The 24789-nt window shown below is 40.5% G+C and overlaps 1 pseudogene; it reads left to right on the plus strand.

Annotated features, from left to right (window-relative positions):
• The first annotated feature begins 20823 nt into the window (after positions 1–20823).
• LOC126482740 (5S ribosomal RNA) lies at positions 20824–20941 on the plus strand (annotated as a pseudogene).
• Positions 20942–24789: the final 3848 nt, after the last annotated feature.

Genomic DNA, 24789 nt, shown 5'->3' on the forward strand with positions numbered 1-24789 from the left:
ACTTGTTTGTGAGGGCAGTTTGAAAGGTGTGATGCGTGTTTTGTGTTAGTCATGATTTATCTGTTCTTGTAAATCATGCTTTTAGCCACAATACCAACCCCTTTAAAAATTTATACAAATCCTCCCATCTATATCACATCTCCAAAAGGTATAAAATACTCTATACAAAATAGAAAATTGTTCAGTTGGTCACATATTATTATATTTTCCACAAATATAATACTCTATTTACTTTATTTCGTCTAGATATCACTTTTCTCTGTGATTCTCCTAAGTTCTCTATTTCATAGTCATATCCGGTTTTCTAAGCAATATGATTACAGAATAGTTCTAGATTTTTAAGGAATTCGCTGCAGGAAACTATCTGGAAGAAACACCGAAAATGGCTTGGGATCCGAAGGTCGTTACTCCAACCTTTAACTTAGAATGTTAACGTCCCTGGGGGATATACAATTTTATGTTCCTTACATTGTATTTATTCTTCACTAATCCGCTTGTGGGATCTACTAAAAATAACGTCCTAGGATGGAACACCGTTTGTACCCGGTACAGTCCCCCATATTCTTGGAAAAACTTATGAGCCTCTTTCTTCAGAGTCGAGCTGGAAAGATGTTGTTTTATAAGAACCAGGTCATCTACTTGGTACTGAGGTTCCAAAGCCTTTTCGCTATGCTTACTTACTCTTTGTAGCGCCTTTTCAATTAAATTTTTAGAAACTACTTCCTGATTTACTTTGTAATTGATACTAGGTTATTCAGGCCAATTAAAACACTTAATTAGAGATTCTCCTATAAAAGGTTTGCCTATAACTTCCAAAGGTGTCAACTCAGTCGATTAATGGGGTAATTCACTTAGGATAAGTTTAAAGTCCTTAATTTTCGTTGGCCACGAAGTATGTTTTTCATGGCATTAAGTAAGAGATAATTTTCCAATTTCCTTCATTTCTCGCTCACACGGATTTGATGACGGCTTATAATTGGATATTAACACTTGTCGAATACCATCCCACGCTAGGAATTCTCTAAATTCGTTACTCACAAATTGTGGTCCGATATCCGTAAGAAACCAGTTTGGTTTACCTACTTCTAGGAAGTATTGTTGTAAACAGTGTATAACCGTCTGCGTATTGACTCTTTTAATGGAATATAGTTTAACATATTTTGACCAACATTGTATGATAAGCAAAATACATGATACTCCCCCCTTTCCTTGTGGAATTGGTCCAAAACATTTGCTGCTGTGAGGTCATGTAATGACTTAGGAATAATAGGACACATTTTGTATTTCACGTATTATTCTCTTTTACTTTCTGGCAAGTTTCATAGCTTCTAATCAAAGATGCTATTTTATGCCCTAGTTTATGAAATAATAAAACTTATTCACATGGGTTTGATTCTGGTGTGTCCATATCCTGTGTGAACATGCCATACAAGTTCGTCTTCCATTACCTTCGGAATACATAAGCGCTACCGCTGTGATGTTACGCTGTCTCTCCAAAACAAGTTATGATCTATAATTTTCCATTTTCCTAATTAGTTAGGAGGTAACGAGTTCTGGAAACACCTAGAAAATATTTCTGTTAAATAAGGATCACGATGGATATTCCCTGTTATTCTTTGAGCCATTTCCTTTACAATGATGTTCAGATATTCTGAGACATAGAATTAATGGTAAAAATAACATCGGGCCCTTCCGTACGTTTTAGTTTTGTCCATTCCTATGGGTAGCCTCGATAAAGCATCAAGTACAGTATTTTCGGAACCTTTTACGTATCGTATCTAATATCGTATTCCTGTAGGAAAAGCATCCATTGCATCAATCTGCTGTGTAGTAATCGACTACTTATCAGAAAGGATAAAGCTTGATGATCTGTATAAATATGGATTTCTGATCCCCATACTAGTGTTTGACACTTCTGAATACCCAACACAATCGCCAATAGCTCCTTTTCGGTAGCTGTGTAATTTAGTTCATGCTTGATTAAAACTGTGTGCCGGACCGAGACTCGAACTCAGGACCTTTGCCTTTCGCGGGCAAGTACTCTACCATGTGAGCTACCCAAGCACTTTACTTCTGCCAGTACCTCGTCTCCTACCTAAAGCTGTGAGGACGGGGCGTGAGTCGTGCTTGGGTAGCTCAGATGGTGGAGCACTTGCCCGTGAAAGGCAAAGGTTCCGAGTTCGAGTCTCGGTTCGGCACACAGTTTTAATCTGCCAGGAAGTTTCATATCAGCGCACACTCTGCTGCAGAGTGAAAATCTCATTCTAGTTCATGCTTATTTTGGCTGTGGCTAGCAAAAGCTATGGTTCTGTGTTCTACGTCACTTGGATCCCATTCTCCTCGGAAAAGTTCCGCAGGAACACCGTAATCAGATGCATCTGTTGAACGTTTAAGCGATTCGCCCATAACTGGATGATTTAATATGGGTGACTCAACAAGCGCTCTTTTAACGGTTCCAAACGCATCATTTGCACCTTGATCCCAAGTCCACGGTACTCGCTTTCTTAATAAACGTAAAATCCTTGGGTCATTTAAGTCTCGCCCTCGTACGTACCGTCTATAGTATCCGGCCATACCTATAAAACCTCTTAATTGTCTTACATTTTTGGGGTGCGGACATTCCTTTCTTTTCGCATAGATTGGCGACTGTCTAACTAAAATATGTTCTAACTCTTCTTTTTCCATTGGCTTATCTAAATACTTCGCTGGTGTTAAATATTAATCGAAATATTTCCTCATAGTACCCCAACTATTATTATAATATTTTGGGTCCCATACATCTGATATGAACTTTTCTTGAGCTCTGGCAGACCAGTACATCTCTTTAAATTTCTTTTGAAAGTCTTACCAAGAGGAAAAATTCTAAATATTTACTATTCCCCATTCTGGGGCTTCCCCTGGAAGGTACCCCACAGCAAATTCGATCTTATTGGAATCTTCCCAATATTTTGGCAAAGCTTTGTGAAATCTTTTTATGAAATGTGTCGGATGTACATCTCGGTCCGTCTTAACTTTAGGGAATTTTCTAGACAATGGTGAATTAGCTTCCCATTGCAAATCAGTCACCGCTTCACTAGTTAACACATCGTTAGGTAAAGTTACCCTTTTTTCTATTTTGTCTTGGATAAGCTTAATTTCTCTCCGCAGGTCGTCCATTCCCCCTTTCTGGTCTCATTAAGTTCGGAAGAAGGAATAGCCGATACGTTCCCGGATGTTATTCTCTCGGTAATCTTTCGATCTATAATTTCACCAAATTGTTCCTCCAAACAAATTACATTTTTATATCGGAGTTAGCTATTTTCTCTTTGAAATTCCTTTCTACATTATATACCCGTGTATTGACACCTGTAATTTGCGATTGAATGATTGGCATTAATTCATTATGCATACGTTTTCAAAAGATCCTAACTTTTCAATAAGTTATGATTCTACGTTATTACATTTGCTCTGAATGTCAAGTTCTAATCTTTTCTATAAATCTTGAAAAGTGTCATTCTGTTTCTGACTAAGGTCAGTAAACGTATGATTGATATGAGTGGTCAAAGAATTTGTCAACTCGTTCATTAAACCTACTTTCAAATTCTCTACTTTATTACTTATGGCGTCGAATTCAATCTTCATAGCACCCATGCCTTCTCTTAGATTACTAAATTCCTTGCTTTGAGAGTCGACTTTGGCGTTTAACAAACCTAAATTTGTCGTTTGAGTATTTAATTGAGAATTTACCAAGTCTAGTTCTTTACTTAGAATTGCACTCTGAGCATTTAATTGAGAATCTAATGAGTTTAACTTAAAACTCTGAGCTTTGATTACATTTGTCAACTTAGCACAGTCAGCTACTTCTTTGCTAATCTTCATGGCCGTAGCTGTGTCTTGAGTTTCTCCAACCTGTTATATATTTTCCATACTTTTATGTGCCTTCGGTCTTGTAAGCATTTAAAACTAACTTTAAATATGATAATTACGCACTAACAGTTCACTCAACAGTATCTTGTACCACTACGTACTAAAGTAATCAAGTTTTGTTACACGCTCACCCGGCGTAGAATTGTCGTTGCGTAGCTGAGTGGATGTGGAGGCAGGTCTACACCAGTAAACAGCAGGTGGTGCTGGCGTTGTCAGTTGTATGTTGGTTTCCGCGTCTGCGTCCTCGTGATGTGTGTGAGAACTGTATACTCCGCGCACTGGATCTCCTCAGCTGAAGCATTCGACGCGTATTTCTTCTTAGACAAATACGTCGAAATCTTCTTTACTATTTTAATCGTTGTGAATTTTTCACTTTTTCAATGTTTTTCCATTTAAATTTCGCTCCATTGTATACTTGAAAATATTCCTATGTCTCGGAGTAATTCCCTTGTCCTATCATGTTTGGTTGCAATGGCAACACATAACAGCTTCTTCTCTCGTTTTTAAATTAAAACTCCTGTTTTCTCGGCCCTTTAACACAGGTCGCCACGTTCTAACGTTCTGGCGACTTAAAGTGTGAGTGTGGATCTGGGTTATATCGGGTTATTCCTACAAACGACTTTCCACTTCTTTACGAGGTGACTTCCTTGGAATTCGCAGCCACTCTTCTTTACTTCTGCTCTGTCAAATAATGCTAGGTACAGGAATTTTTAGATTTTTCGTTTACTTTTGGAGGATTTCGGGGTTACAATATTCACTCTCGCTACGACAACCCTGTGTTCACTAATCCCTGTATCGGTTTTGATGCTCTTTATTAACTCAGGCTTATTTGCCGCTAAGAGGTCAAGTGTGTTTTCACAACCATTTACTATTCGCGTGGGCTCATGAACTAAGTGCTCGAAATAATTTTCAGAGAATGCGTTTAGCACAATTTCGGATGATATTTTATGCTTACCTCCGGAATTAAACATGTATTTTTGCCAACATATCGAGGGTAAATTAAAGTCACCACCAACTATTATCGTATGAGTCGTGTACGTGTTTGAAATGAAACTCAAGTTTTCTTTGAACCTTTCAGCAACTGTATCATCTGAATTGGGAGGTCGGTAAAAGTATCCAATTATTATTTTATTCCAGTTGTCAACAATGACCTCTGCCCATACTAACTCACAGGAAGTGTCTGCTTCAATTTAGTGACAAGTTAACTACTTCTAACAGCAACAAACACGCCACCGCCAACAGTGTTTAGCCTATCCTTTCGGAACACCCTTAGGTTCTTCGCACAAATTTCGTCTGAGCTTATATCTGGCTTTAGCCAGCTTTCAGTGCCTATAACGATTTGAGTATCAGTGCTTTCTATTAGCACTTGGAGCTCTGGTACTTTCCCAACACAGCTACGACAATTTACACTTGTTATACCAATGGTTCCTTCCTATATTTGGCCTGCAACCTTTGTAACTGAAGCCCTTCTTGTGTTTTCCCGAGACCCTCTAACCTAAAAAAACCACCCAGTCCACGCCACACAGCCCCTGCTACCCCTGTAGTTAGGACATGTTGCTGGACAAGGTAATTCTTGGAACTTCCAATCCCATAGCTCAGAACAGATTGAGTATTTCATGCCATTTTGCCAAGTGGGGGGCAGAGGAGGAGAAGGGGTGAACTTTTTTTTCCAATTTCCAGCAGAGTAGCACTGGAAATAACGAAAGTGAATTATCCCATGTCCTGCCTCTCCAGTAGCTCAGCACAAATTGAGTATTTTTCCCACGAATTTCCTGATAGGGAGGAGGTGGGTTTTGTTAGGGGATGGCTGTGGTGTTTCTCAGATGGGGAGGGGGTTCAGTAATTGATGAAGTCAATTAATTTGATATCAAAAGTGTGCATGTATTGGTGACGATGGTGGAGGTTGGTGTTTCCCTAGAGGGGTGGGGTAGGAGGATGCAGAGGGGGAGGACTGGGAGGTTCCTCAGAAGGGTGAACTATGCCAAAGGGGTCATGAATCAACTTTCAGGGATCATAAGTTAATGAACATCACAATATATTTGGCACCTAATATAAGCTTCCCCTTTAACCTTTGCAACCTGCACAAACAAAATTCCCCAGCACAGGCTTTGTCTTGGTACTGGTATTTACTCTAAGTATTGATGCACTAAATCTGGCACAACTGGTAAGTGTCAGAGAGCTAGCTCCTAAAATTGGCCAAGTCACTTCAGCAATCACAGATATTCCATATATGATAGTCATGTAGTTCTAGAGTTTGTTTTCTTCCTGCGAGTGTATGTTCTGACTGCAGATTTATTGGCAGCTGCGAGAAAAAAAAATCTTCACTTTTTCCATAATCATTTGACATTTTGGAAGGCTGATTTCTGAACCAGTGTCTACTAGGGAAAGTCTACCAGACTTTCTCTCTTTGCTAAGTAATCGAATAGAGCCTGTAATAGCTGAAAATGTCGCATTCTGCCTGCCTTTTTGGCACTGTGAAAATTCCTAATGGGTGACCGCATCTACTGGCACCTGTCATTCCCATTTGGGTATGTGCAGTGGCGTGTGCACTGTCTCACTGCGTCTGCAAAATAACTGTGGTACCAACGCCAACACCGCTTTCCACGTAGCTGGTTGTTCTAGCTTTGAACCCTGTCGTTGCCAACATGCCTCTTTAGTCTGGCTAGTTAGTTCAAAAACTGCCTCTTAGATGGCGCTGGCTGTGGGCCTTGTGTATGTGCTGCCGCAATATGCTCATCAGGGATCCCTGCTGTAGCCGTGATCACAAAATATAGTCTGGGTCTCCTGTCATAACTGTGTTCACAAAAACGCGGGTTGTACTATCCATGCATGCCATCACAACTGCATCTACTTTGTGTGTCAATCCGTCGAGGGAGAGATCCGTTAAAGCACAAAGAACGTCCCTAACGTTTTGTGGCAGTTTTCAAAGCCAAAAAATTTTTTAATGCCGTTCTGCTAAGTATTTCTTACCCACCGTTGCACTTGGGATGGGAAATCACAGTCACACACTTAACTCTCAATAATTTCTTCTAACCTTAATTACGGTGGTAGCACAAAAGCTGAAGTACTTCTTCCTTAAACACAGCATAAGAAAGTCGATGTCAAACATCTTCAAAAGTTCGATCACATTTATCTCCAACTGCGATATGATCATTGTAAACTGTCCCATATCAGATAGAATGCCAATTAAGCGAAAATGGTCTCCATATGTGTTAACGAAAGTTGCGCCCTAGTATACCAGAAGGGCAGAATTTTTATGTTGTAATGCTTTTTACCATTGCTTGAGCCTGTGCCAATACTCAGAGCAGACGTCTGTGGCATATTGTTGCTGCCAGATGGTGGATCATGGCAGTCTGTCTTCATAACCATTGTTTTGGGATCCACTGCGTAGCACGCCCGGTTGAAGAAAGAGTTCTGAATACTTCAGTATGGGATCACCACTTTAGGGGAACTCTGCATCTTCTTGTAATATGCACAACTAGGGCAGTAGGTTGTTTGCCAAGTCCAGATGCAAGAATATTAGCTCCGTGGAGATGAAGTCCAGTTTAGGTCGCATATGATCCAGCCACCTACCCTACAGCCACTCACATTAAGAATATGTTAGCACCATACGTGACAAAGCGCGTCCACCACATCCGCAACTCCTCGGACTTTGTCGAACACCTCGAAAACCTACGAACCTTGAACACAGACATCAAGTTCAGCTTTGATGCTGAGTGTCTTTTCCCGAGGACACAACTTCAGAACACACTGAATACAATCACTGACAGATCTGATAGGGCCCTGATGGATCTTTTGAAGAATATTTTAACATCGACTTACTTCCTACGTGGATGCCAATTCAAGAAGAGACTGAAGGAGTGGCGATGGGTAGCTCCTTATCTCCAGCAGGAGCAAATCTGTTTATGGGGAGTTTCGAGAATGAGGCACTCACGACTGCTGCCTACTAGGCGACCTGTTTCTTAGGTATGTTGATGACACATTGGTCATTTGGCCGCATGGTTAGAAAAGACTGGATTATTTTCTTGACCAGTTGCACTAAAGACAATCTAACATTAAGTTCACAATGGAACTAGAGAACGATGTTCAACTTCCATTCCTGTAAATTCCTGTAAGTCCTGGTGAAAAGCTAGACAGATGGCACATTAGGTCATACTGTGTATAAGAACACAACGTACACCGATTATATTTCCAAGTAGACAGCTGCCATCATCTGGCACAGAAGAACGCGTTACTGAGAAAACTTGAACACTGAGCGAAGACGATGTCCGATTCTAACAGCTTGGCAGCAGGGTTAGAACATCTACAGCGAGTGTTTACAGACAACACGTACTCAAACAGGGACATCCGTAAAGCGCTACATCCCACCAGATAACCTGATATACGGGGAGGAGAACAAGAGGAAGAGACCAGAAGAGTAGCCTTTCTACCTTATGAAGGGCCTGCATCTGCTAAGATTAGCAGGATACTGAAAAAAAACACAAAACCAGATGTGTGCGCTGCCCGCGTAACAAGATCAAAGATTATCTGGGGTTAATAAAACCTGGTATTTACCATATACCACCTGAATGTGGTACGTCTCACAGCGGTAAAACCCCCAGGACAGTTGAAATAAGATGTAAAGAGCACCAAAGACATACCAGGCTACAACGGGCCACTAAATCAGCAGTATCAGAACATTGCCTGGTACTTGAAAACGCCATGAATTTGATAAAACCAGGATCCTAGATCAGACGCCAGATTGTGGGATAGTGTGATTACTGAATCTATCGAAATCAAGATGACAGAGAACCTGGTCAGCCGAGAAGCAGTATACCAGACCAGTATGATGTGGAATCCGACTTTAGAATTACTAAAGAGACAACGGAAAAGAGTTTCCTTCGCTGGTAATAAACTTCAGACAACAAGGAGCGTAATTAACGGGATCGAATCTCTTATGGAGCATCAGGTGGCAACTACCCTCTCAGGAGACAACTGTAATGCTCACGGACAAGAGAGGGTACAACATCAACCATCCGAAACAGCAGGCTCCATACATCCTAGTAACAGACACAGTACACACCTCCAGACGGCGACCACCACCTCGAGAGATTGTTGCAGCGTGAATTGACAGAATATGCAATTCCCACAGCAGCGTGTTTTGCTAGGCAGCTCACCTTGTAGGGGCGTACCGAACTCACAAGACTAGAAGAAGGACAGGGGCATAATAGGAAACCGAAGCGGTCACCGACAGCGTAAGGAACGTCTGTAGCGTGTCAAAAGAGCTGCGAACGCGCGTGGCGGGCGCGAACCTAGCACGGAACGCCCTGCGACGGCCACCACCGGAAACAACAGCAGAAACGGGCTCGGACCGGATATAAATAGCATCACCAGAAACGGCTGTATCGGCCACGTACTTCGTAGCGAACACCAGATAGCGCCCACGCATAAGTATGGGACACGTTCAGCTTGTCGACCAGTTGCAGGAAACACCTGATGAAGACGCCGAGTTACGACGTCGAAATACTGTGTTGGGAAGACGCAGACTACCGGCGGTACACCCGATTCCACGAGATGACATAAAACATATTGCCCAATACAAAAATAAATCCATTTGTTATATCACAGCCATTGATAAACCAATGACTGCACTCACTCCATATCATTTTTCCATTTTAGTACACCTCGCCATAAGCATCCCTTCATCTCTGAAGCTCCCCTCCAACTGGGTGGAGGAGGGGGGGGGGGGGCATGGCAGGAAGAGACAGTGTGAAAGTGGGACCGTTTAAATTGTAAATCGTGGTCTCTGACAGAGACATTGAATATTTTTTTAACCTGTAACTAATGTTCAGTAAACATGAACCACTGTCTGACTTTCGATCCACGCTCTCTATTTTACCTGTTGTTTTCCAGTGTTCACTAAATCTATCTCGATCATTAGCATCAGCATATGAATACCTTATATTGCGGTCAAACTACCCACAAGTGGCGACACAGTGCATAAGTAGAACGCCAAGAAGACAAGTAAGTGCAAATTAATAATGTAGGCGACTACAGACTATGTTCTACTGTGTCAGGAAAACAGTAATACGCACACTACAAAGAATGATCTCCAGATTCAAGCAGACCCTATTGACGAAGTATTTATTACACTACCAGACTGCATACCTTCTAATCAAGTTATGAAGACTTTGTCTGCTGCAAACGTTGTCTCAACCACGTCTTGAAATAAGGTGATGATAATGTCATATCTCCCACAACAACTGGATTTATGAATGCTGCAACTGTCATTCACCATTTATAGCGTAACCAGTGACGAAATGTAATTCATGCTTACTGTGTATGCTTTGGCCATCCAGACATTAATTCTAGGGACAGACATTATTCATTCCAGCCTTGGGCAGTGTAAATAGCAACATTCAAAAGAGAGTGTACTTCAAAGAGTGGGCAAATCCCAAGACCATTGCGTCCAACAGGCACTGAGCAGTGAAGTGATCGTGATGAATTGAGCCGTTTATGAGTCGTCAGCACTAAAGCTGAAGTAGCAGATAAGACTTTGCAAAATATTTTACTTAGCAACTGCCAGTAACCGTTAAGACTGCTGTGATTTCTAATGATCAATGTGGCATGCCTTCACGGTTCGACATTGCCAACATAATATACTGACAAGTTTTTATGTGGGCTGAATACACCGAAATAAACATAAAGTCAAAATTCTAGCTGCTGAGACACATTGAAAGAATTTAGAAAAAATTGAAATTTGCCAAATTCGTAGCTTGTCAGGCTGCTGGAAAAATGTACATCTCTGTACTATGTAACAGATAGTGTACGCTCAACTTGGTGGGGATGTATCCTTTTGTTGATGGCACTTCAGTAAACAGATACGAGTAACATGGCATGACGTGATCATAAGTTGTTTCAGTTTCTATTGATGGTTTCTCTGACACAATTCTTCACAGATACTATTCTCTGCAATTTGCAACTCATAAATATCCAAACTAATTAGCAGTTGCCTTTCCAATATCGCAAAATGCTAACAATGTAAATAATACAGAATTAATTTTCTTTGTGTTTTCTTCATATATGCTTACTAATACCATCTGTCTTTGAGCAGATTCGAGGGTTTGTCAGTAATGTGGAATACAGTTAATGTTGTCAAGCTTGCAAAGATGGTATCTACATCTACATGATTACTCTGCAATTCACATTTAAGTGCTTGACAGAGGGTTCATCGAACCACAATCATACCATCTCTATACCAATCCACTCCCGAACAGCGCGCGGGAAAAACGAACACCTAAACCTTTCTGTTCGAGCTCTGATTTCTCTTATTTTATTTTTATGATCATTCCTACCTATATAGGTTGGGCTCAACAAAATATTTTGGCATTCGGAAGAGAAAGTTGGCAACTGAAATTTCGTAAATAGATCTCGCCGCGACGAAAAACGTCTTGCTTTAATGACTTCCATCCCAACTCGCGTATCATATCTGCCACACTCTCTCCCCTATTACGTGATAACACAAAACGAGCTGGCCTTTTTTGCACCCTTTCGATGTTTGTCAATCCCACCTGGTAAGGATCCCACACCGCGCAGCAATATTCTAACAGAGGACGAACGAGTGTAGTGTAAGCTGTCTCTTTAGTGGACTTGTTGCATCTTCTAAGTGTCCTGCCAATGAAACGCAACCTTTGGCTCGCCTTCCCCACAACATTACGAGCCTCTATGTGGTCTTTCCAACTGAAGTTGTTCGTAATTTTAACACACAGGTACTTAGTTGAATTGACAGCCTTGAGAATTGTACTATTTATCGAGTAATCGAATTCCAACGGATTTCTTTTGGAACTCATGTGGATCACCTCACACTTTTCGTTATTTAGTGTCAACTGTCACCTGCCACACCATACAGCAATCTTTTCTAGATCGCTTTTCGGATGACCTTACTAGACGGTAAATTACAGCATCATCTGCGAACAACCTAAGAGAACTGCCCAGATTGTCACCCAGGTCATTTATATAGATCAGGAACAGCAGAGGTCCCAGGACGCTTCCCTGGGGAACACCCGATATCACTTCAGTTTTACTCGATGATTTGCCGTCTATTACTACGAACTGCGACCTTTCTGACAGGAAATCACGAATCCAGTCGCACAACTGAGACGATGCCCCATAGGCCTGCAGCTTGATTAGAAGTCGCTTGTGAGGAACAGTGTCAAAAGCTTTCCGGAAATCTAGAAATACGGAATCAACTTGAGATCCCCTGTCGATAGCGGCCATTACTTCGTGCGAATAAAGAGCTAGCTGCGTTGCACAAGAACGATGTTTTCTGAAACCATGCTGATTACGTATCAATAGATCGTTCCCTTCGAGGTGATTCATAATGTTTGAAGACAGTATATGCTCCAAAACCCTACTGCAAACCGACGTCAATGATATTGGTCTGTAGTTCGATGGATTACTCCTACTACCCTTCTTAAACACTGGTGCGACCTGCGCAATTTTCCAATCTGTAGCTACAGATCTATCGGTGAGCGAGCGGTTGTATATGATTGCTAAGTAGCGAGCTATTGTCTCAGCGTAATCTGAAAGGAACCTAATCGGTATACAATCTGGACCTGAAGACTTGCCCGTATCAAGCGATTTTAGTTGCTTCGCAACCCCTAAGGTATCTACTTCTAAGAAACTCATGCTAGCAGCTGTTCGTGTTTCGAATTCTGGAATATTCCATTCGTCTTCCCTCGTGAAGGAATTTCGGAAAACTGCGTTCAGTAACTCCACTTTAGCGGCACAGTCGTCGGTATCAGTACCATCGGCACTGCGCAGCGAAGGTATTGACTGCGTCTTACCGCTTGTGTACTTTACATACGACCAGAATTTCTTCGGATTTTCTACCAAATTTCGAGACAATGTTTCGTTGTGGAATCTATTAAAGGCATCTCGCATTGAAGTCCGTGCCAAATTTCGCGCGTCTGTAAATTTTAGTCGATCTTCGGGATTTCGCGTTCTTCTGAGCTTCACATGCTTTTTCCGTTGCCTCTGCAACAGCGTTCGGACCTGTTTTGTGTACCATTGGGGATCAGTTCCATCTCTTACCAATTTATGAGGTATGAATCTCTCAATTGCTGTTGCTACTATATCTTTGAATTTGAGCCACATCTCGTCTACATTTGCATAGTCAGTTCGGAAGGAATGGAGATTGTCTCTTAGGAAGGCTTCTAGTGACACTTTATCCGCATTTTTAAATGAAATTATTTTGCGTTCTTTTCTGGTGGATTTGGAAGAAACGGTATTGAGCCTAGCTACAACGACCTTGTGATCACTAATCCCTGTATCAGTTATGATGCTCTCTATTAGCTCTGGATTGTTTGTGGCTAAGAGGTCAAGTGTGTTTTCGCAACCATTTACAATTCGCGTGGGTTCGTGGACCAACTGCTCGAAATAATTCTCGGAGAAAGCATTTAGGACAATCCCGGAAGAGGTTTCCTGCCTACCACCGGTTTTAAACAAGTATTTTTGCCAACATATCGAGGGAAGGTTGAAGTCCCCACCAACTATAACCGTATGAGTGGGGTATTTATTTGTTACGAGATATCAAATTTTCTCTGAACTGTTCAGCAACTACATCACCGGAGTCTAGGGGTCGGTAGAAGGAGCCAATTATTAACTTAGTTCAGCTGTTCAGTATAACCTCCACCCATACCAATTCGCACGGAGTATCTACTTCAACTTCACTACAAGATAAACCACTACTGACAGACACAAACACTCTACCACCAATTCAGACTAATCTATCTTTCCTGAACACCGTCTGAGACTTCGTAAAAGTTTCTGCAGAACTTATTTCAGGCTTTGGCAGCTTTCTGTACCTATAACGATTTCAGCTTCTGTGCTTTCTATTAGCGCTTGATGCTCAGGGACTTTCCCAGCACAACTACAACAATTTACAACTACAATTCCGACTGTTCCTTGATCCAAGCACGTCCTGTAATTGCCATGCACTGTTTGAGATTGCTGCCCACCCCGTACTTTCCCGAGGCCTTCTAACCTAAAAAACCGCCCAGTCCACGCCACACAGCCTCCGCTACCCGTGTAGCCACCAGCTGAGTGTAGTGAGCTCCTCACCTATTCAGCGGAACCCGAAACCCCAGCACCCTATGGCGCAAGTCAAGGAATCTGCAGCCAACACGGTCGCAAAACCGTCTGAGCCTCTGATTCAGACCCTCCACCCGGCTCTGCACCAAAGGTCCACAGTCGGTTCTGTCAACGATGCTGCAGATGGTGAGCTCTGCCTTCATCTCGTAAGCAAGAACGGCAGCCTTCACCAAATCAGATAGCCGATGGAATCCAGAGAGAATTTCCTCAGATCCAAAGCGACACACGTCATTAGTGACGACATGTGCCACCACCTGCAGCTGGCTGCACCCTGTGCTCTTCATGGCATCCGGAAGCACCCTTTCCACATACAGAATGACTCCACCCAGAATGCACATGGAGTGCACCTTAGCCGCCATATCCCTAAGGGGCCCCATTACACACCTAACATTGGAGCTCCCAACTACCAATAGGCTCACCCTCTGCGATTGCCCGTACCTTGAAGGCTGAGAATCATCCTCTGAAACAGGGCAGGCAGCTACATCTGGCTCAGCCAGAGACAGTACCTGAAACCTGTTTGTCAGACGCGCCAGGAAGGCTTTCTGATCAGCCTCCGGGGAAGGCCTTTCACTGCCTGCCACGCCTTGGAACAACCTCCCAATCAACCACAGGCGAGGGCTCAGCCCCACTGCGGGCAGCAACTGGGGCAACCACAGCGGAAGATCAATCTGGGGACAGATGGGACTCGGTTGACATCCCCGTGATACCCAAGTCCGGCTCCCCACAGTGGTGTCCATTGGTAACAGCCTCAAGTTGCGCGACCGAAGTCAGCGCCGCCTGCAGCTGTGAGCGAAGGGATGCCAACTCAGCCCTCATCCGAACACAGCAATCACAGTCCCTGTCCATTCTAATCGATGTTGAACAACAGTTACTGAAACAAGAGTCTGTGCCTAGATAACGCAAGGGAAACACGCAAAGAATGTATGAACTAACCTGTACAAGTGCCTAACGACTGCGCTACAATCTGCCTAAATTTACGATTACAGTAACTAAAACTCTAAATTACACCTCCTATACGAAACTCACACGCAATGTAAGTAAGAATCTACGAAGTAAACACAGAAAAGAAGCTATTTACATATCTTTCAGCGCTGTCGATGTGCACCAACTGGTATGCAATCGAAATTAATTACTTCTCTTGAACACCTACACTACGTGATCAGAAGAATCCTCACACCTGGCTGAAAATGACTCATACGTTTGTGGCACCCTCCATCGGTAATCCTGGAATTCAATATGGTGTTGGCCCATCCTTAGCATTGATGACAGCTTAGCCTTCATGACAGCTTCCACTCTCGCAGGCATACGTTCAGTCAGGTGCTGGAAGGTTTCTTTGGGAGTGGCAGCCCATTCTTCACGGAATGCTGCAGTGAGGGGAGGTATCGACGTCGGTGGGTGAAGCCGGGCACGAAGTCAGCGTTCCAAAACATCCCAAAATTTTTATATAGGATTCAGGTCAGGACTCGGTGCATTCCAGTCCATTACTGGGATGTTATTGTCGTGTAACCACTCCGCTACAGGCCGTGGATTATGAACAGGTGCTTGATCGTATTGAAAGATGCAGTCGCCATCCCCGAATTGCTCTTCAACAGTGGGAAGCAAGAAGGTGCTTAAGACATCAGTGTAGGCCTTTGCTGTGGTAGTGCAGCACAAAACAACAAGGGGTGCAGGCCCCCTCCATGAAAAACACGACCACACCCTAACACCATCGCCTCTGAATTTTACTGTTGGCACTACACACGCTGGTAGATCACGTTCACCGGGCATCTGCCATACCCACACCCTGCCATCGGATCACCACAGTGTGTACCGTGATTCGTCACTCCAAACATTTTTCCACCGTTCAATTGTCCAATGTTTACACTCATTACACCAACCGAAGCGTTGTTTGGCTTTTACTGGCGTGATGTGTGGCTTATGAGCAGCCACTCGACCATGAAATCCAAGTTTTCTCACCTCCCACCTAACTGTCATAGAACTTGCACTGGATCCTGATGCAGTTTGGAATTCCTGTGTGATGGTCTGGATAGATGTCTGCCTATTACACATTACGACCCTCTTAAACTATCGGCTGTCTCTGTCAGTCAACAGACGAGGTCGGTGAGGTATCGGTAGCTACGATGCCACAACGTAGGTCCGCTCTGCTAGGTTGGCACTACGAGAGACATCGACGACAGGGCCCTCTAGCCGGTACTGTCGAGGTCTACCGAGCTCCGCGACTGCTTCAGACCTTTTCATCAGGTGCAGCCAGCCAGAACACTTCGCTTCAGCATCGCACCTATGTACAAAGTTATGAAACCGTTTATCAACTTGTTTTTGCACCAGTAAACCATTTTCTTGCTGTACCGACTTGTTTTACCTTTTTTCTGTTCCTACCCACGCGCCGCCTCTCAGACGGGACACAATAGTCGGCCTGTACGCTTTAGTGGTGCACGTGTACCTTCACGTTTGTACTTCACTATCACATTGGAAACAGTTGACCTAGGGATGTTTAGGAGCGTATAAATTTCGCGTATAGACGTATGTCACAAGTGACACCCAGTCATCTGATCACGTTCGAAGTCCGTGAGTTCCATGGAGTGCCCCATTCTGCTCTCTCACAATGTCTAATGACTACTGAGGTTTCTGATATGTAGTACCTGGCAGTAGGTGGCAGCACAATGCACCTAATATGAAAACGTATGGTTTTGGGGGTGTCCGGATACTTTCGTATATATATATATATATATATATATATATATATATATATATATATATATATAATGCTTTCTTTATTGGTTAATTTCTGGGACATTCATTCGAATGACGTCGACATTTCGTTAGTAACAGTGCAAGCTTTAGAGGAAGTAACTTAGTCAATTCCCTACAAAAAAGAGTATTTCCTAAGACCACAGAAAAAATGTACAGTAACAGCTTCCAGTGAGAAACGAATGACTGTATATGTTTTAATTAAACGATGGAGGGGAAATCTGATTAGCACTTGTATAAACGGAAGAAAGATTTACACGAAATATGAAATATGTTCCAAAATGAAACTTGCGAAAGTGTGATATCAGAGATATAGAGCTGCTCATAAAAGTTAACGCCCTCTTACCGAGTAGATCCAAGGTACTGATTTGCTAGTGAGATGAACGTTATTGATTTACAGACTTTTTCGACCTGGTTAAACAAATTTAGAAAACTGTATGGAAAAGGATGCAAATTACACAGTTCACCTGAAGTAAATGTGTAAAAGAGTCGCAATTAACAGGTAGTTCTATAGAGAAACTTATAGCTGACTTAAAGACGAAGCTTCTAGTTATCCCCTAAATGGCTGCATGAGGCAATCTCTCAGGTTTCATGCAAATAGCACTTTATTATTTAGAGCGGAAAAAGGACATAGTGGCTTGTGCAATCGATGAGTGCTGTGACACATACAGATTAAGGGGTGCATTACTATCCAGAAACATTATGTACTGTTCTTGTAACTAAATAAAAAAAGATTTTATTTTGTTGTCGACCAGTTTAATCAGACTTAAAACAACATGAATGATACTGGCAACTGAATGTGGAATTCATCTATTACAAAATTTACTTGAAAACTGTTATGTAGAATGTGGACATGGGAAAAGCGATTTGTGTGACAGCATCTTCTAACTTGAATGTTTTTCCAAGCTCAGAATATACATAGAACTGAACATTTGCCCAACTTACACACTCTTCACACTGTGATGAGCATACCCAGTTAATTGTCTATTTCCAGTCTCACTAGAATAAATGAGGTGGCAGTGTAAAGCCAATAGTAAGTCGGTGTTTGACAGTCAACAGCATATCTGCCAACAGTGATTAATTACAACTGATGTGAATAGTGGCCATCAATAGGGCTTCATTGTTTTTAAATCTCTCTCATTTCACAGCAAATATCGGACCATCGGGTTCTATATTCCTACCTATGTGACAAGCACAGTTATAGTATTTATGTTGTAACAGCATTGCTTATTAAATTAATTTTAGCTATGAACACGACTTTTTACACACAATTACTACACTTGTATTTTCTTCTTAGCAAACTGTTGTCCAAACATTTATGATTTGTATATTTTGGATGACAGTACAATGAAATATGTTAATTTTGATTATATTTTATAAGTAATCACCTTCCAGCTCCAAGTGCACATAACTTCGTTTCAGCAGCTCCAACTATATCAACAAAACCTCTGTGTACTATAAATATATGGGAAGTTATGTCATTTGCTTGCAGAATTTTTGCTCCCGGTACAAAACACTTCTCTGAAACTAAAATGCAAAGACGGTGAAGGAATGTTCTATCAACACCGACAAATAATGGAACCTGGAAAAACATGGAACAGTTTAGTCATTGCCGAAATGGATGGCATAGTTTTGCAGCAGACAGTAGAAAAACATCACGAAAAATAACAAAATTCAATTTTAAAATTAAACATTCTGTTTTCTGTAAGCAGAAATGCAAGATGCATGAACTTAACACCGAAAATTAAGAGACCTAACAGTTTTCTGAAAGTTATAAGAGCAAAATGAGAACACACAAGAATATCTATTTTGTTTCTTTTGAAGAAGCAGACTGTTATAATTTTAAAGGAACATCTACAGAATTAAATAACTTTCATTACTCTAATCTAAATACTGTCTTCTGAAATAATCAATCACAAATATTATTTTTCAACTTAATGAGGCAGACACAACTGGCAAGAACTTTCTGTCAAATTTACAACGTAATATAAGAATCTGTGTGCTTGTAAACCCTTAGAAAGGCGCGCTTTATAATAAAGGTTGAATTTTTAGTAGTTTGTTAAAACCATGTCCAAATCGTTTCAACAATATGCTGTTCATCCCTTACTATCATCACTGAAAGCGTTTATATTGACTACAGAACTGAAATATAGAATGCTGTCATTATTTTCACGAAGAGCACAATGTACTTAACTTCCATATATCGCTTGTTATAGCTCTTTGCTGCCAGACTGAAGTGTTTAGAAAGTTGCTTGTGACTGTTGGCAAATATAGTACTTCTTTGAGTTATCAGTGAATGACACAAGGTACAATTCAGTGTGACTGAAATATGTCAGAGGAGTAGACTTTTAAAAAGTTGGAGAATGTGGTCTTCAACTTTAAACTCATTTCTTTCCTCTTTTTATTTAGGACATTTTTCAACAAATAATGCATTATAACTGAATATTGAATCATTTGTAGAATGATCTAGAAACAGTTTTACACCCTTAAAAAATCACTACAGTTGAAGCAGTATAACCCTATAATGTTAGTCTCAATTACACTGGAACTTTGTTCTTGTAATTGAAATTATTGATCTTCAGCTTACACCATACTGTCTAGTCATGTTTATGTAATGTTTACAGGTATTGATAGAAAAATTCTTAGAATATTTGATTGTTTGAACGCACACACATAAATACAGTTTTGCAGAAAGAACATATGAAGTTAAAGATAAATGTCACAGAATAATATTTTAAAATAAAGTGTTATAGAACACTTTCTTGCAGTCCATTGTCAGTAACACGTTGGACTTAGGTGCAGATACGTGTAGGAAAGTGTGTGTTGCTAAATAAGTTGTCTAAAAGGTAAGCTATGGATGACCAAGGGTAACATGTTCCTATAAAATGATTCGAAATATAGCAATTTGGGATTGACGTCATCTGCTTCTGACAATAACTAAAATTCTTTCACATCTTCATGAAATTTATGATCCAGAGTACAAGTAAATAGCATATTAAATGCAGGAAAATAACAACTTCCTATTTATGCAAATTCTATTGCGAAATTGTATACTGGTTGTTTATATTTATGTTTATGAGTATAATAATTCAGTTAGTTTTTCAGAAAGCTTTAATAATTAAGGGATACAGGTATTCAAAGTTATGTTATCTTGTAACGGAATAAATTGGTAAGCTAATCAGTAGCAAAGGAATTACTGTTATCTTTCATTCAAAAGTAGCCACTAGTAACTTTTCAAGAACTTACTTGGAATTATCAAAAAGTAATTGACCTGCAAAATGTCTGATACAAAAGTTTTGACCCTCCAAATTCCAGTCTTCGATTTCGCTTCAGTTATTACTTCATTCTGAACATTGACAATAAATTTTTGTTACTGAAAATTTTACTAATCAAAAAACACTTCTCAGTAATTAATTCAGCAAGCAATTAAGATTTCACATTATTTAGAATAATAAAACATTTATTTCAATGTGGCTATAATACTCATAAATAGGGGATTCCAAAAACTGGATAATAACAATGTTTGACATATTGTTATGAATTACTAATCTGATACATTTTTATAAACCAAACAATAGTAGTCTGAGAATCCATGCAGAACAGAAGTAGGCTCTCTGACCTAGCCAAATTTTGAAGGATTGTGTAATTTCAGAATTCACATTGTTCTTACACCTATCTTTAAATAGTCGTCCCCCCTCCCAAAAACGGCAGTCCCCGACTGGATAGCATACCATCAATGCATCTCGGCAGATCATATTGAAGTTCAAAGTTGGCCAACGTACAGCTAACAACTCTGTGCCTAATCATGTCCTATCCATACACTGCTACCATCTCTATGTTGGATCGAGTTACACCATTACATGATGTGTAGGTACATGGCGAAAGACCCCCCCCCCCCCCCAGGATATCGTAAAATTTATTAAAAATATAAAAATCAAACACTGATCGACCATAAGCGTTGCCAAAGACGTTAATTATGAATGCGTGGTAAGGTGGAGACAAATTAAAAAAATGATTTTGTTTCTCTCTCTCGTATGTGGCAACAGCCTTGCCACAGTGGATACACCAGCTCCCATCAGATCACCGAAGTTAAGCGCCGTCGGGCGTGGCCAGCACTTGGATGGATGACCATCTGGGCTGCCATGTGTTGTTGCCATTTTTCGGGGTGCACTCAGCCTTGTGATGCCAACTGAGGAGCTACTTGACCGAATAGTAGCGGCTCTGGTGAAAGAAATCCATCGTAGCGACCGGGAACGCGGTGTGCTGACCACATGCCCCTCCTATCTGCATCCTCACCGAGGATGACACGGCGGTCGGATGGTCCCGATGGGCCACTTGTGGCCTGTTGATGGAGTGCTTTTTCTCTCGTATGTAGAAGTTTCTGTTAAGAAGTGTGGCTCATAATATGATGGGCTACAAGTGTTTGTATCAAGTATGTTTCAAAATAAGAAAAGTTTTGGTATCAGTATTAAGTATTTTTTATTGAACTGAAGTGGAACCGAGTAAGGAGGATTTTCTTATTTTTGACATGCACTGGTGTCCTTGAAGTCTGCTGCCTGCATCTACAATTGAAATGTAAGACAAGAAGTCTGATTAAGCAAAAAAACGTACAAGCACAACATTTCTAAAAATGCAATTTGTATTATCCTTTTAAATTTTTTCCTTTCATATGTGTGTAATTATAATTTTTTTATTATAACACTATGAATAACATACATACGTCTATTCACATGAAACGTCTGTGACCAGCGTTTACTTCGATAACATCAACATGTTGAGCCATGTGAAGATCTGCATATTATTATCCTAATGCTGACATTTCTGTGTTAGTTAAAGTGACACTCTGTACTAAAACATAATATGTGCAATAAGTATATTTGATAGGAATATGATCATGTGTAATATCATTTCTCTTGAACATTAAGTCTGAAACTGTAATCTTATGACTTCTGAGTACTAACGTTTCAATTCAATATTTATGAAATAGTGTTATGAACTATGTGACTGTCATAACTATTTCACGTGCACATACTCCGAATATATTTCTGACAAAATACTTTGTTCTGCAATTGTGATATTAAAACAAATCTGTGATGTTGTTTAGTATTTTGGTGATTCTTCTTCCCTTTAAGACCACAAGGAACAAAAAGCACTTCAATTTACCTCTGCGCACTGCGAATTGTGACTGTCCAACATCCCTAACAAAGTGAAGCTATATTGTACTAAATCATAACTTATTTTATATACTGTCTGTATCATTCGAATCTCTCATTAGTTGTCAGTTACCACAATTGCAGTCCGATGAGATATGACACTCGAGTCCACAAAACAGAGTGCAACAATAAAATTGCACATAAGTAGAATGTTGCACATCGTGCCCCAGGTGAGGATAACTCCCTATTTTGGTATGGTGAAACGGACTCAGTGTTATCCCTAGGAGTAGCAACTCTTTTTCAGCCGGCCGGTGTGGCCGAGCGGTTCTAGGTGCTTCAGTTTGGAACGGCGCGACCGCTCTGGTCACAGGTTCGAATCCTGCCTCGGGCATGGATATGTGTGATGTTCTTAGGTTAGTTAGGTTTAAGTAGTTCTACGTTATAGGGGACTGATGACCTCAGGCGTTAAGTCCCATAGTGCTCAGAGCCATTTTTATTGTCAGAATAAGTGGCAGGGAGGATGACAACAAAGTGTTTAACAGTGAGAAGCAGGTAGGAAATGTGAAAAAACGCTTTTGTGAATACAGTATAAGTGTTGGGAGGCAGGTTGGAAGAGTGTGAGGGCGCCTAGAGTAATAACTAAAATAGAACCTGAGAATGACGGTGATTTTGTGTCAGGGCAAAAGTGGTTTCCAGCAGACAAAGTGAATGATGAGGCTGATGGCTAGTCAAATTGTATATGAAATTTCTAGGGCTTCACTCACTGCTTGTTGTTGTATGAAGAAGGTGGCATCGGTTTTACATTGGTAAAACAAGTTAATGTCAAACAAAAATTGCATGAGTAAAGTTTAATAGAGAACAGGAAATACCATTAAGAGAAAACTTTCAGCCCAAAATATAGATCTTAATGAGACAATAAATTTCAAAAATGAACCAAACTAGTAATGACATTGATAATTTAAATTGAAACATGGTTAATTGAAGTTCAAAAACACACACACAAGCAATCGTGATATTAAAAAAAAGTTGTGTAAAAGCTGAGGTGAAAGGCATTAAGAAAGAAATTCGTATAACTAACATTATAATTACGAAAGTAAATAAGAAGATAGAAAACGTGGAATTTGCTTGCAAGGAAAAGATAAAGAAAGCTGTGCAGGAAACTGCTTTAAAGTTAAATGAAGATAATGACCAAGTATATAACAAAAGGGTAGTTTGTGACCTACATAAAAAGAAAGTGGACTCTGTTACTGGTTCTTGTTAGAAAAACAAACTATTTAGGGAGAGTTTGTAAAGATAATAAAGATAACTAGAAAATCAAATTTGTCAGATTAAAACTAATTTAGAGTGTAAATTACAAACAGAAATGGAAAAAAGTGTACAACAGTAATTGAAAAGGAAACTGAAAAGGTACAAGAATATGTAAATTCTAAGATTTGGGAATTGAGAAGAAGACAGCCAAAGTGCAAAGTGGAAAACATAATATGTGTCAAATATACATTCCTTTGTTAGTTGTAAGAAATTTAGTAACTTTGAACTACATGTGGCATTTCACCCTAATCATTTTATTAGGGAATTCGAGGGTTTACCCGAAATTTGGACTGAGAAGGAAAAATGTCATTTGTTAGAGGATTTTTGAAACAAGATTCATAAAGTTGAGCAGGTGAAATTGCTGAATTATACAACTGGTGGGAAAAATTTAGCGAATTGTGAAAGAATATTGGTCTGAAAAGGAACAACCGAGGATTGTAAGTTCTGGTCCTAGGAAAGGTACTGTTAAAGTCTGTAAATGCTCTATAAAGAAACTTCCACACATGGATAAAAAGATGGATCATTTATCCACTACTATAGAACTGAAAAACAAATACCAAAAAGAATAAAAGAAGCACTTTTGCCAGAACTGAAAGGAAACGTTACTGTGGAAGGGGTAGGATAAACACAGAAGATGGCGCCGGCCAGAGCAGCTGAGCGGTTCTAGGCGCTTCAGTCTGTAACCGCGCGACCACTGTGATCACAGGTTCGAATCCTGCCTTGGGCATGCATGTGTGTAATGTCCTTAGGTTGGTTAGGTTTAAGTAGTTCTAAGTTCTAGGGGACTGATGACCTCTGATGTTAAGTCCCATAGACTCAGAGACTTAGAAGATGGCAGGAGTGCTTTGAATGACTGGAACCTAGTTAGAGGAAATTACCATATGAATAGGATGAATAGGAACGATAACAAGGGGGCTAATAATGAACATGGGAATAATTGGTAATGGAAAAAGTAGAGGATGAATAGGAATGACAGGAGAAATTCCAGAGATAGAAACACAACGAACTGTAGCTACTGGACACACCTGGAAAAATGAATTTTGCTATGGTTGTGGCTCAAACATGTACAAGACACAGGAAAGAACCAACAGTTAACAGAAACAAAACTAATATTCAAACTAATATGGCTAGGAAAGTATAAAAAAATAAATAAAATCATGTTGGGTAATGAACCAACAAATATCCATATTAACTGATCATAGTAGACTGGACAAAATAGATCACATGAAATAGCAATTAAAAGACGTAAACTAAAATGTAACTCCCACGCATAGGTTATATTATCATGGAGGGTATCGGGGTACCAGGAGCGAAGGCAACAACTTGAAAGTGAATCGATGCTATTTAATAGTCTAGACATAGAGGGAGCAGTGAGGATAGAGAACAAGTAATTAGCCAAATATTTGAGGGCAGTGATAGTGACGGTAGAAGTGATTCATGTCAGAATGCAACTGAAAATGAGAGTAGCAAATAATCAGATAGTAGTGAAGAAGAGGATGAGTAGTATTTGAATTTATTTATGACGATGAAGGTAATTCGGTAG

The sequence above is a fragment of the Schistocerca serialis genome, chromosome 5 (assembly GCF_023864345.2).
Source record: "Schistocerca serialis cubense isolate TAMUIC-IGC-003099 chromosome 5, iqSchSeri2.2, whole genome shotgun sequence".
NCBI lineage: Eukaryota > Metazoa > Arthropoda > Insecta > Orthoptera > Acrididae > Schistocerca > Schistocerca serialis.